Source organism: Dama dama, chromosome 22, assembly GCF_033118175.1.
Source record: "Dama dama isolate Ldn47 chromosome 22, ASM3311817v1, whole genome shotgun sequence".
Lineage (NCBI taxonomy): Eukaryota > Metazoa > Chordata > Mammalia > Artiodactyla > Cervidae > Dama > Dama dama.
In genome coordinates this window covers 31,594,418-31,607,430 of record NC_083702.1, presented here as the reverse complement: position 1 = coordinate 31,607,430, position 13,013 = coordinate 31,594,418, and positions in this window count along the sequence as shown.

Below are 13,013 nucleotides of genomic sequence, written 5' to 3'. Positions count from 1 at the left end.
TGATGGTCCACAGAAGTCTGTTCTCCCATTATAGTAATTATTGCTAGAAATAAGTGCCCAGGTGCAATAAAATGTACATGGAGATAGAATCTAACTAGGTTTTATTTAATACTTTACTGTAATATGTTGATTTTACATACAGTAAAATGTGCACTTTTTGGTGTACAGTTCTATGTGTTGTGAAAGATGAATAAGGTCATATAATCACCACCGCTGGCTTCCATGGTGGGTCAGTGGTAAAGAACTCACCTGCCACTGCAGTAAATGGGGGTCTGATCCCTGGGTCGGGAAGATCCCCTAAAAAAGGAAATGGCAACACACTCCAGGATTCTCGCCCGGGAAATCCCATGGACAGAGGAGCCTGGTGAGCCTGGTGTGTCCATAAGGTTACAAAAGAGTTGGACATGACTTAGCGACTAAACAACAAAAACACGGCCATCACAATCAGGAAACATAATAGTTTCTTTACCTAAGAAAAGGTTTCTCATGCTACTCCTTTGTAACCAAGTACCATCCAGAACCCAAACCCACAACCAATGTTCTGTCCTCTAACCCTATGATTCTGCCTTTGCCACAATATTATATATTTGGAATTATACAGTATGCAGCCTCTTGAGTATGGCTTTTTAAATCTAGCATGATACATTGAGATTTACTCTTGTTTTTGTGGTATCAATAGCTCTTTTTAAAATATTACTGAGTAATATTCCCTTTTATGGATGTAATAGAGTTTACCACTCACCAGAAGACATTTGGGTTGCTTCCAACTTTTGGCAGTTATAAATTAAGCTACTACGCGCATCCTCGTACAGATTCCGAGTGAACACAAGCTTGTATTTTTCTTGGCTAAATATCTAGGAATAGGATTGCTAAATCACACAGTAAGTACACACCTGGTGGTGGTGGTTTAGTGGCTAAGTGTCCGACTCTTAAGACCCAGTGGACTGTAGCTCACCAGGCCCCTCTGTCCATATGATTTCCCAGGCAAGAATACTGGAGTGGGTTGCCATTTCCTTCTCTAGGGGATCTTCCTGACCCAGGGATCGAATCCAAGTCTTCTGCACTGCAGAAGGAACCAAGGAAGTTCAAAGTGTACACTTAGCATTATAAGAAAATGCAAACTGTTTTCCCAAGTGACAGTACCATTTTGCATTCCCATCAATCACATGTGAAACTTTTAATTGCTTTGCACACTCACCAGCATTTAGTATTGGTAATGGCTTTTAATTAAATTTATATAATTAATCAATTAAGCTATTTAATAGATGTGTGGTGATACCATAGTTTTAAATAAGTATTCATTATTCATAATGAATAATGATGACAAACACCTATGTGTTTATTTTCCATTTGTATATCTATTTTATTAGAGTGTCTATTTATATCTTTTGTCCTTTTTGAAAAACTGAAATGTTTGTTTTCTCATTCCTAAGTTTTGAGAGTTCTTTATTCTAGATACTAGCTTTTTGTCAGTAATGTGACTTATAAATATTTTCTCAAATTCTGTGGATTTTCATTTCATTCTCTTTATAGTGTCTGTCAGAGGTAGAAATACTGTAAATTCAATGTAATACACTTTATCAGCTTTAAAAAAAAAATGACTTAGCGACTAGATCATCAGTATCAGTATCTTGCAAACTTGCTACTCATTTATTTGTTCTAGGTACTTTTTTATAGCTTCCTTTGGAATTTCTATGTAGATAGTCATGTAATCTAAAAGTAGGAAAAATTTTATTTGTTCCTTTCTTATCTGCAAGCTATTTATTCTTTTACTGTTTTATTGCACTGGTTAGAACTTCCAGTATAATACTGAATAGGAAGGGTGGAAGTAGATATCCTTACTTAATTATTGATCTTAGCAGCAAAATTTTTAGTCTTACCAATAAGTGTTATGTAGAATGTAGGTTTTTCTGAGTATTTTTGTAGATGTTCATTATCAGGGGCAAAGCATTCAATCATTCATCATTTAAGTGGGAGGCAGAATACAGGTTTTTTTGTAGATATGTTTTATTAGATTAATGAAGTTTGTATTCCTAGTTTGCTTAGGGTTTATATCATGAATGGATGTTGAATTTTGTAAATTGCTCACTTTTTGTATCTGTTGAGAAAACTTTGTAGTTTTTCTTCTTTTAAAATTATGAAATACATTGATTGTTATCCTTGAATTCTTAGGAAACAGCCACTTGGTCGTGATGTATTATCCTTTTAACACAGTATAGGATTCTATTTGCTAATATTTTGTTGAAAATTTTGTGTTTGTATTCTTTTTTTAATTTATTTTTGATTATTCTTGATGGTTAATTTTATCTAGTTTTTATTTCTTGTAATGTCTATGGTCTTGGTATTAGGTAGTGCTGGTGTCATAACATAAGTGGAGATGTGTTTCTTCCTATTCTTTTTCCTGAGGAGATTATATAGAACTGGTATTATTTCTTCTTTGAATGCCTGGTAGTATTTGACAGTCAAACATTCTGGATATGGAATTTTGTGTTTTAGTTGTTTCTTTTTAAGTGAGTTTTAGTAGTCTTCCAAAGAATTTTAAAAATTCATTTAAGGGATTATTTTATTTTATCCACATTTCATATTATGGGCGTAGAGAAATGGGTGGTGTTTTCTCTTTATCTTTTTAGTGTCTGCTTTGTCTGTAGTAATTTTTCTTCTTTCTTTTCTGTAATTAGCAATGTGTATCTTCTCTGTTTTTCCCTGAGAGACCTATCATTTTTATAATTTGATTCAAGTAATTGGCTTTTAGTTTATCTTCTCCTAAAAATTCTAAGTCATAGATTTCTGCTTTTTTTGTTGTTATTTTCTTTGTTTTGAATTCAATTTGGTCTTCTTTTTTTAGTTTCTTTAAGTGGAATCTTAAATGACTAATTTGAGACATTGTTTCTAGCACAAACTTTTAATTAATTATATTTATATCAAATGTCAATAGTCTAAGCACATTATATATATATATCCCTCTAATTCCTGATTTAGTAGCCCACTACAAATTTTCATATGTTGCATGTTCATTTTTCAGTTTAAATAACTTTTAAACTTTTCCACAACTTGTTTAACCCTTATGGCATTTAGAAGCAAGTTGTTTAATTTTCAATTGTAGGAGGGAATTTTCCATATATCTTTCTATTATTGACTTTTCCCTAGACTCCCCAATAAGTACAGCTAAAAATCCTGGACAGCATATCTAAAGCAAACAGAGAAGACTTTGAAAGATAGAAAGAAGAAAGACTAGGGACGTGGCGGAGTCACTGGCAGAGTCCCTTTCTGTTAATGCTGTTGCTGATTAATATTCCCTGGCCTGGCTGCTGCAGAAGAAAACGTGGAAACACCAATGTAATGATGATTAGTTGCTCAGTTGTGTCCAACTCTTTGTGACCCCATGGACTGTAACCTGCCAGGCTCCTCTGTCCAAGGGATTCTCCAGGCAGGAATACTGGAGTGGGTAACCATTCCCTTCTCCAGGGGATCTTCCCAACCCAGGGATCGAACCTGGGTCTCCTGCACTATAGGCAGATTCTTCACCATCTGAGCAACCAGGGAAGCCCTTACTTTACCACTAGTGCCACTGAAACACCAATGCGTATAGCAAAAAACCTTTCAAGAAAAACTGACTCTAGCCAAAGGACCAGGAAGGTGGAAGATGAGCAAGAAAAAAATCTTTTAGACACTAACAAGCCTAATGCAACCCACTAAAACCCAGAATAAATAGTTGCCATATGTTCTTCTTCCAAGGCTGAGGAGGCTAGACTTCACTCTCACCCAGCTCTAATGACCCTTCACCTCCTCCCACTGTCCCCAGTATCAGTAGAGAACATGGAGACGTGGACTTCAGCACCCACCTGGGAGTGATAGGAAAGTCCCACTTCTCCCCAACTGGCCTGGTGTTAGAACATCTGCTAAATCAGAGGTTTAAATGAGTCTCATGACAATACTCAAAATGTCCAGAATACTATCAGAATCACTCATCCTAAGAATCAGTAAAATTGTAACATATAAGTGTGTGTGTCTGTGTGTGTATTTAATCGCTCGGTTGTGTCCAACTCTTTGCGACCCCATGGACTGTAGCTCACTAGACTCCTCTGTCCTGGGAATTCTCCAGGCAGGAATACTGAAGTGGGTTGCTATTTTTTCGGTCCTCTGGCAGGAAAAAGATTTCTGTTTGAGTTTTTATCTTATTCGTTGTGCAGTGGGCCACCCTTGGGTCAAAGTAGGGTGATGGGGGAGGAAAAATTTAAAAATTCACTATCATACTGATTATTTGATTCTGCTTCCCAATCTCCCTGCTACTTTTTAATTTTCAAAGCTCTCAGGTGGGTGCCTTTGTGTCTTGTCCAGAGTTGTAATTGGGCTATAGTAGATGGACACCATCCTGGCCAGAGTGGAAATCTAAACACATTTTGAAGCTAAGCTGTTAGTCAACCTGCCCTAGGCTTGGAGTTGTGAGAGATCTGTGACAAATTACCTAGGGCAAATCTTACCTATGAAATTTGGACTCTAAAATTTTGACGTTTTTTTGGTCTATGTCTGTTTTGCAAATAAGATCATCTATATGTGGAATCTAAAATTTTGACTTTTGAGGAATCGGTAAAATGCATTGAGAAGGAGAGGCAAAATAAGGAATAAGTGGCCAGGAATACAGTCCTCTGATTACAGCAAACTGCTGTCATGAAAATTAAATCCCTGATGGGGCTAAGGGAAAAAAAACCATGTCAGACAACACAAAGTGGTTCTTTAGAAACAAAGGAAAATGTACTGACTCTGTACATTATGAGATTGCACATTATTGCTAGCTGGGAAAAGAAAACTCCTTCCTTACAGGTGACCAGCTTGCCTAAAGGGTCTTGCAAATTCACTCTATTTGTTCCAGCTTGGATAAATTTAAATTCAGTAGTACTGATGGGGAGTGGAAGAAGGATGTGTGAGGAGGGTGCTGAGTTTGCTCCACCTGTTAAGTGGTGAAAGAAGAGATGATTGACTTGAGTCCTACGGGAGGGGTCCAAAGCTATATGCTATGGCTAAACTAAATAGCCTTGGGTGATGTAGTTATAGCATACTGGTGAATAATGTACTGCAACACTTGTTCTATAGAGCTAGGAAAAATCAGGAGACCAAAAGCAAATCTTTAGGGATATGGTGATTTATAATGTAAAGAACTAGCATTATGGCAAAACCATTATTTGGAAAGTGAGAAACAAAAGAACCATATCAAAAAAAAAAAAAAAACAAACCCACAATAAAACCTCCTAAATGCAAAAACCTATAGTGGCATTACCTATGTACCTGAGTGCATAGTTGGAATAAATACACTTGTGAATGAAGGGCTTTGCCATTGTGTGCAATCTCTGTTGCTTGATTTTAATTGGTCATATTAATTATGGATTTTTAGAAATGCCTACATCCTCCTCGCTACTAAATACTAAACAGTACCAAGACTTAAGAAAATAACAAGAAATTTCAGTTTTAATTTTTAAATGTTTTAAATTTTAATTTAAATATTTTAAAGGATATTAATTCCCATCAACTTGCTCTGCAACCATCCTCTCTGGTCTGTGAGAATAAAAACAGGTGACTCATGGAGATGAAGTACTGTTTATTGTGATTAAAGCAAGTAGTTCCACTGATCACTCCGGCTGTGTCACACGTGTGGAAAGCTGCTCAGAAAATGCAGTAAGCTGACTGGGATGCTGTTATAGTCTTGGCTAAGACTTTCTTTACTGTCCCAGTCTTAGAAGCAAGTCACACAAAATTCTCCTTTTTCGTAGAAATCACTGATACACATTCACCATCCTCTCCCAAGGGTTATTGAATTTTCCAGCACCTTTTGACAACCTGGGGAGGTTTAGCCCAACCACAGTCAAAGGCTAAGTGAATAGGTGCATTAATGATCATGTAAAGTTTTCCTTCTCAAAGAAGGAAGACCTCAGGATTTGAAAACAGCACTGGTACATATGACTAGTTGAAGATGGTTAATATGTGTGGCTAAGACACAGAGCTGAGCTCATCAGCTAAATGACACAGAGCTGAGTTCATCACCTAAATACTTGGGAATTCCTTGGGTTGGAGACCATGAGAGGCCAACCAAGGCGGGGAATAAACTGATATATTTGCCAAACCCTGCTAATAAGATAGTCTTCAGGGGTGGCACTAGTGGTAAAGAACCTACCTGCATTGCAGGTTAGACATAAAAGACACAGGTTCAGTCCCTGGGTTGGGAAGATCCCCTGGAGGAGGAAACAGCAAGCCACTCCAGTATTCTCTTGCCTGGAGAATCTCATGGACAGAGGAGCTAATAAGATACAGAACTTGTGGGGCACTTTGGGTTTGGGGGGGATACCATTGACTGTTGCTGAGCATCTTGCAAGCACTAATATATTAAATGACAAGAAAGAAATCTGAATGAGATCCAAAGCAAAACCAGGCTTTGAGAGACTTGCAGAGGAGGGTTGTAGCCTCAAATAGTACCATTTGGGTTAGCCTAATGCACAGATTATTGTGGAGGCTTTTACTATCTAAATACTCACGGACTAGTCTCTTGCAGAAGTCTTTAACAGTCCCTGACCAAATGGTAGTTGCTGAAATATTGGATTCAGGGTTCCCTGATGCTGAAAAGAGATATGACTCTTGAGAGATAATTACCAGCCTTTTACTGGGCATTAATGAATATTGTTCCCACAACTCAGGGATTTAAAATAATTCTGAGATCCGAAATACCTTCATGTCTTGGGCAATGTCAGAATCATGCCGTTTAGGAAGAAGCAGCTCAGAAGAGCTCAGTGTTAAAATGGAAATGATATATATAGGAATATCCCACAGGCTATGGCCCTGGGGATGTATTAATACATTGCATCCATAGTTATATCACCACCCTGCCCTTAGAGCCAACCACAGGAGCCTCCCAAACTGGCAGCTCTTAGTGCTAAATGGGTTGAATCATCGGTTTCTCTTCTTGTTAAAGCAAAGTCAGTTTCCTGATTTACTGATAGAAGTTCCCAAACTGGAGAATGCTTTGCAGTCTAGAAATTTGCCCCATTTGATCAGTGGGTCAGAAAACCTGGGCTGCAGAAGCAAGGGTGAGTTTGAACAGTGGTCCAAATTGAGGGCAATATATCTGTGGTACAGCAAGATCTTGGTCTTACTAAGATCTTAATGTATAGTCAGGCAATGCTTTGTGGAGAATGTAATTATGAAAATCCCTATAGGAATTCCAAGGATGAATTGAAGTGGCCTATGTAGATGCCAATGAGGAAAGCCCAGTGGGTGCCTCAGAAGGGGACTGGAATGTAGAACTGTCGTTGTCCAGCCCCTGGAAATAGCTACCCAGGTACATGAGCTGAGCCGCATGAAGATGCTCAAGTTATGAAATGTCAGTGAAAACATGACAGATTCCTTTGCCTCCTCCTGAAGCTGCTAATGAACTAAAAGATTGTAGAAAACATCAAGAAGAAAATATGGCTGAAGATGGCTTTGGATAAGAGTCTCTGAGTTCAAGAGCCAGCATTTAGCCAACAAGAGGATGGTAGGACTCTCACGAGTAGCCCTAGCTGGCTTCCAGTGGATCCTACCTGGAGTAGAATGTAATTTTCTTTGGTCTGCGCTTCCCCAGTGACCTCAGCAATGGCTGAGAAGCTCATTTAAGGTATGGAGCACCAGTTACACATTAGCTGGTCCCCTGAACCAGAGTTCTTTGGATCAAAGTATGCCTTTAGCTGTACAGAACTGGAGTAAAGAAAGGAATCACATGTGGACAGATGTCCCTGCCCACAAGCAGAGTACAAGTTTGGCTGAGAGCTAGAATGAGCAATTAAAGCACCTAATAACAAACCTGGGGGTGATAAGGCAAGAAAAGATGACTGACTCATATGGATGAATGTGTGTTTCATCTGATTATATGGGTAGTAACGGGGAGACACCTTTGGACAAGTTTCTGGAATGCGAATTGGGAAGAAAGGAGCGGAGTTTGATGCACTCACAGCAATTCTGCTTTCTTCCTGTCTCACAACATTTTTTTCTTGTTCTCCCTCATTCAGATGGGCTGGTTTTGAGACTGCTCTTGTGGGTCTGGAAAAGGAAAGTAGTATTCAGAACACGATTTTTTAAAAAAGAAATGTTTTAAAAATTATTTATTTGTTTGCTATGGGCTGCACTAGATCTTCGTTGCTCTGTGCGGACTTTCTCTAGTTGGAGCAAGCGGGGGCTACTCTCTAGTTGTGGTGCAGGGGCTTCTCATTGTGGTGGCTTCTCTTGCTGCCGAGCAGAGGCTTGAGGCACGTGGGCTTCAGGAGTTGTGGCTCCCAGGCTCTGGAGCTCAGGCTCAGTGGTTGGGGCACATGCCATTTGTTGTCCCGCAACATGTGGGATCTTCCTGGACCAGGGATCAAACTCGTGTCTCCTGCCCTGGCAGGCTGAGTCTTAACCACTGCACCACCAGGGAAGTCCCAGAACACTGTTTTAATTGCTTTGAATTTGACTCGGTGTATTCTTGAGGGAACAGTGAATTGGGTGGCATGTCATGTGCTTAAACCAGGCTGTCTCACTGCCTAGTGGTGGAAAGAGGCTCATCACCCTCACTCTTTCTAACTCTAGTCCTGTTTCCTCAGCCAGGACAGAAGAGGAAACTCTGGCAAGGCTGTGCCTGCAGCCTGCACTATGGTTAGGCAGGGACTCTCAGCCAGGAAGGCTGAAAAAAGGTAATAAATGGAAGCAAATGGAAACTGCAAGGGATGGAAAGGAGTTAGGTAGCTGGGTGATGATGCTAGGAATAGGCATCATCACATTTTTCCTGGGAGAACAATCTCAGTACAAGAGAATCAATACTTGTAGCTGTTTCAGATGTACTATTGAGTCATGGCCAAGGCTAGGCAAAGCCCGTAGATCTGTTTTCCCCTGAGAAGGAGAACTGGACTGAAGCCATACTATAACATTCATCTGAAGAATGTACTTGGGAAACTTGGAGAAAAGCTTAATCAACAACATCTTATGATGACTCAGTTGAATAAGAGCAGGTTGCAACTGCCATTTGGGTGATGTTCTATTGATGGTGTTTATTGTATTGAATCTTTGGTGGTTTTTAAAAGAAACCTATCTTTGAACTGGAAGAGGTATCACAGGTTTAGCATCTGTAGCTGATACTGTGGCTTGCTGTGAACCAAGATGACAGCCTGCTGAGGCAACTGGGTATGATGGGAGATGATTTGCTGCCTGCCTTAGATATCAGCATCTACTTTGCTCTTTCAACAATACCAGATCTGAATGCAGATAGAGTGCTTTACAAGCCTGTCTTGATGAAATCAGGATGATCCTCTAGAAGGTGAATACTGGTTTGATATGATTATCATATATCATTGGTAAATTTATGCCTGGAACTTCAAAAAGAAAAATTATGGAGAGTTTTACAGTTTACTCAAAATGAACTGTATCTAGGAGTTTCATAGACTCAATGAACACAACTTCTGAATGTAACTCAAACCACAAACATATGGTGGGAAACATCTGTTGTGCCTTAATCAATACTGGCCTCAATCTACTAAGAGGGACTTTCAGGTATGGAGCATTGGATTTGGTACATGAAGACAAGTGGAGATAGGGGGGTGCCGTCATGAGAGAAAAGATTTGTTAAGCTGGAAAATGGCAACTAGTGAGAGAGCTACAGGCTTGGCATTGGGTCTGGAAAGATGATGAAGCAATAGGAGAATAGACTTTCCTTATTTCTAATCTGATGGAGGGCCAGGCTTGATAATATCTCTGGGGGACGGCATGAGCCTTGACATGTTGCTTACAACAGAATCTGATATACTTAAAAGGGCAGTGCCCAAGGATACAGTGGAAGTTCAGGCTAGGAAGGGGGCATTTGCAGAAAAACTGAACCCAGCCTAAGCTATGGCAAGATATCACCGGAAAGTAGGTTCTTTTTTTTTTGGTTCCATTACACCACGGTGCCAATAATTAAAAAGATACTTATATTCCCTGTGGCATATGTTGGTTAGATTTTGACAAGTTAAGGATCATTATTGACCACGCAGACTAGCAGGCCCTGACTCCAAACCTTACGAATCTGAATCTGCATTTTAACAAGACCCCCAGGTGAACTGTAGGTGTGTTAAAGCTTGGGAGACACTGGAATGGTGATTTTTTGATCCTTCTTATGATATAGGATTGCTTCTATTTTGTCAGTAGATCTGAAAGAGTAACTAGGGGCTTTGCCTGGTTTTGATATTTGTGTGTGTGTGTACTCAGTTGTTCAGTCGTGTCTGACTCTCTTGCAACCCCATGGTCTGTGGCCCGCCAGGCTCCTCTGTCCGTGGAGCTTTTTAGGCAAGAACACTGGAGTGGGTTGCCATGCCCTCTTCCAGGGGATCCTCCCGACCCGGGAGCAAACACACGTTTTTTTGTGCCTCCTGCACTGGATTCTTTACCACTGGCGCCACCTGGGAAGCTCTATTATCTAGTGTAAAAGAGATTTGTCAAGTGCCAAGTGTTTATCAGCTTCCCTTGTGGCTCAGCTGATAAAGAATCCACCTGCGATGCAGGAGACCTGGGTTCGATCCCTGGACTGGGAAGATCCCCTGGAGAAGGAAAAGGCCAGTATTCCGGCCGGGAGAATTACGTGGTGCCGCAAAGAACAACTTTCACTCACTCACTCAAATATTTATCCACAATGCCCAGATTAAGTTTTTCTTGCTTCATTTCACCCAAACATCTCTGTCAGTAGATGGCTGGGGACAGCTCTGAGTTTCACTCAGACCACAAATACACGGTGGGAATATCTGTTGTGCCCAAATCAATCCTGGCCACAATATACAAAGAGGGACTTGTGGGTTTGCTGAGCTGGACGTGGCTACATCTAAATCCTCTCCTGGCCCCTTTGACCTCATCTTCCCACATTTCATTTTCATCTTACAACTTGTATTAGAGTTCTCCTGAGACATGGAACCAATGGAAAATACACACATATATATATAGCAATCATGCATATATATATATATATTCCTATATATAGGAATTGTCTTGCATGATTATGGAGGCTGAGAAGTGCTGTGATCTTCCATCTATCTGCAAGCTGAGGACACAGGAAAAAAAGCTGGTGGTGTAATTCCAGTCTGAGTCTGAAGGCTGGAGAATCAGGGCAGTTGATGGAATTCCAGTGCAAGATCAAAAGACAAATAATCCAGCTTGAGCAAGTAGGCAGAAAGATAGAAGGGAAAAATTCCTCCTTTCTCTGCTTTTGTTCTGTTTGACCCTAAATGGATAGCATAATGCTTACCCATACTGGGGATATACCCAGTATATACTTCACTTAGTCCACTGATTTTGAAGGAGGAAACAAAACAGGCTCTATCTTGAAAGCAGGACTCCATCTTGGGCCGGACTGTGGACTTCGAGCTATATGCCCAGCATCTATGGAAGTGAAAGTGAAGTCTCTCAGTCATGTCCGACTCTTTTGTGACCCCGTGGACTGTAGCCTACCACGCTCCTCTGTTCATGGGATTTTCCAGGCAAGAGTACTGGAGTGGGTTTCCACTTCCTTCTCCAGAGGATCTTTCCAACCCAGGGAACGAACCTGGGTCTCCCACGTTGTAGGTTAACGCCTTACCGTCTGAGTCATCAGGGAAGTTATCTATGGAAAAGACATACCAACTGGAAAACCAGGCCCCCAGAAGGAAGAGCCCCAGGGCTCTCCATTGCCTGAAAGAATACCCTAATTATCTGTGTAACCGAATAGAATTATGCATTCTATTATGCTTATTGGGGTATGACCACAGGCTTATTGATATTTGTCCACTGTTAACTACCTAGGCTTAAGGCATATGATCACAGATTAACTTTGACTGTATCTTTCTTTTTCCTTTGTTCAGACTAGTTTCAAGGAAGCTTACATACTTAGGGTATATAAGGTTTTCACAAAAACTGATCAGGGTCCTTGGCTAAGAGGAGACTCTGCCTTGGGCCCGCCGGTGTAATAAATTGCACTCCACTATCTGCATTGTCCTTCTGAGTGAGTTTGTTTCCCTGAACCCATGTCTACAACAATTTCAATACTAATCTCATGAAGAAACACCCTTACAGACACACCCAGAAATAAGGCTTAATTCTGGGCACCCTGTTGGTACAGTCAGGTTGACAAAGAAAATTAACCATCACACAATCAAAGAAATTTTTTTGTTCTCCATCTTTTCTATATTTATCACTCCAATTCTAACTCTAGGTGGTGTGAATTTAAGAATAATTGTAGAATTTTATGATGAGGGATGTTCAAGATAAGCAGGCATAATTCCCTAATTTTAGAAGAGAGAACTATGTGGCCTAGAAAAATTAAGTGACTTTGTAATCTATTGTGGGTGGAATTTCATATAGTATACATATTGACATTTAGGATAAATAAATAAATTATGCCAGATGGAGTAGGCAATAGTCTCCAATGGGTCTCATAAAATAGATTATCTTACAAAGTACACAAAGAATCTGTTTGAAAAAGGCCATGTGATAAAAATCACCTAGGCCACTGAAACAGCATTCAAGTTTCCCTCTGGATGTTTTTACTGACAGGAGCAAAGGTATTGGACTGTGGAAGGTGGCTAGGCTCTCCACTATACCATCAACGCCCTAAGGTATTTGAAAGAGAGGAAATGCCTTTGCTTTAGGCTGTGAACTTGGGAATACAGACTTGTCTTGATAAACATTTGTTTTCCTGTTTCACAAGCACTTTGTATAACATAAAAGTCTGTCTTACAATATGCTAGCGGAATTATGGATAGACAAAGTCACGAATACCTGTTTTATCTCTATTAATACACAAAAGAAGATTAGTGCCAAAAAGGATGGGGTTTAAGCAGTGTGTGAATTGGGACTGTGTCTGTTTTGTTCATAGTTGTATTTTTATACCTACATAGTGGTTTGGCCTTAAAAGATAGCCTTTTATTTGTATTTGTTGTTACCTAAGTCATTTAAAATTTACCTGAGGAGGCAAATCATGTAAATTTAATATATAGGTGGGAAGTGTAAGGTATAGTTCA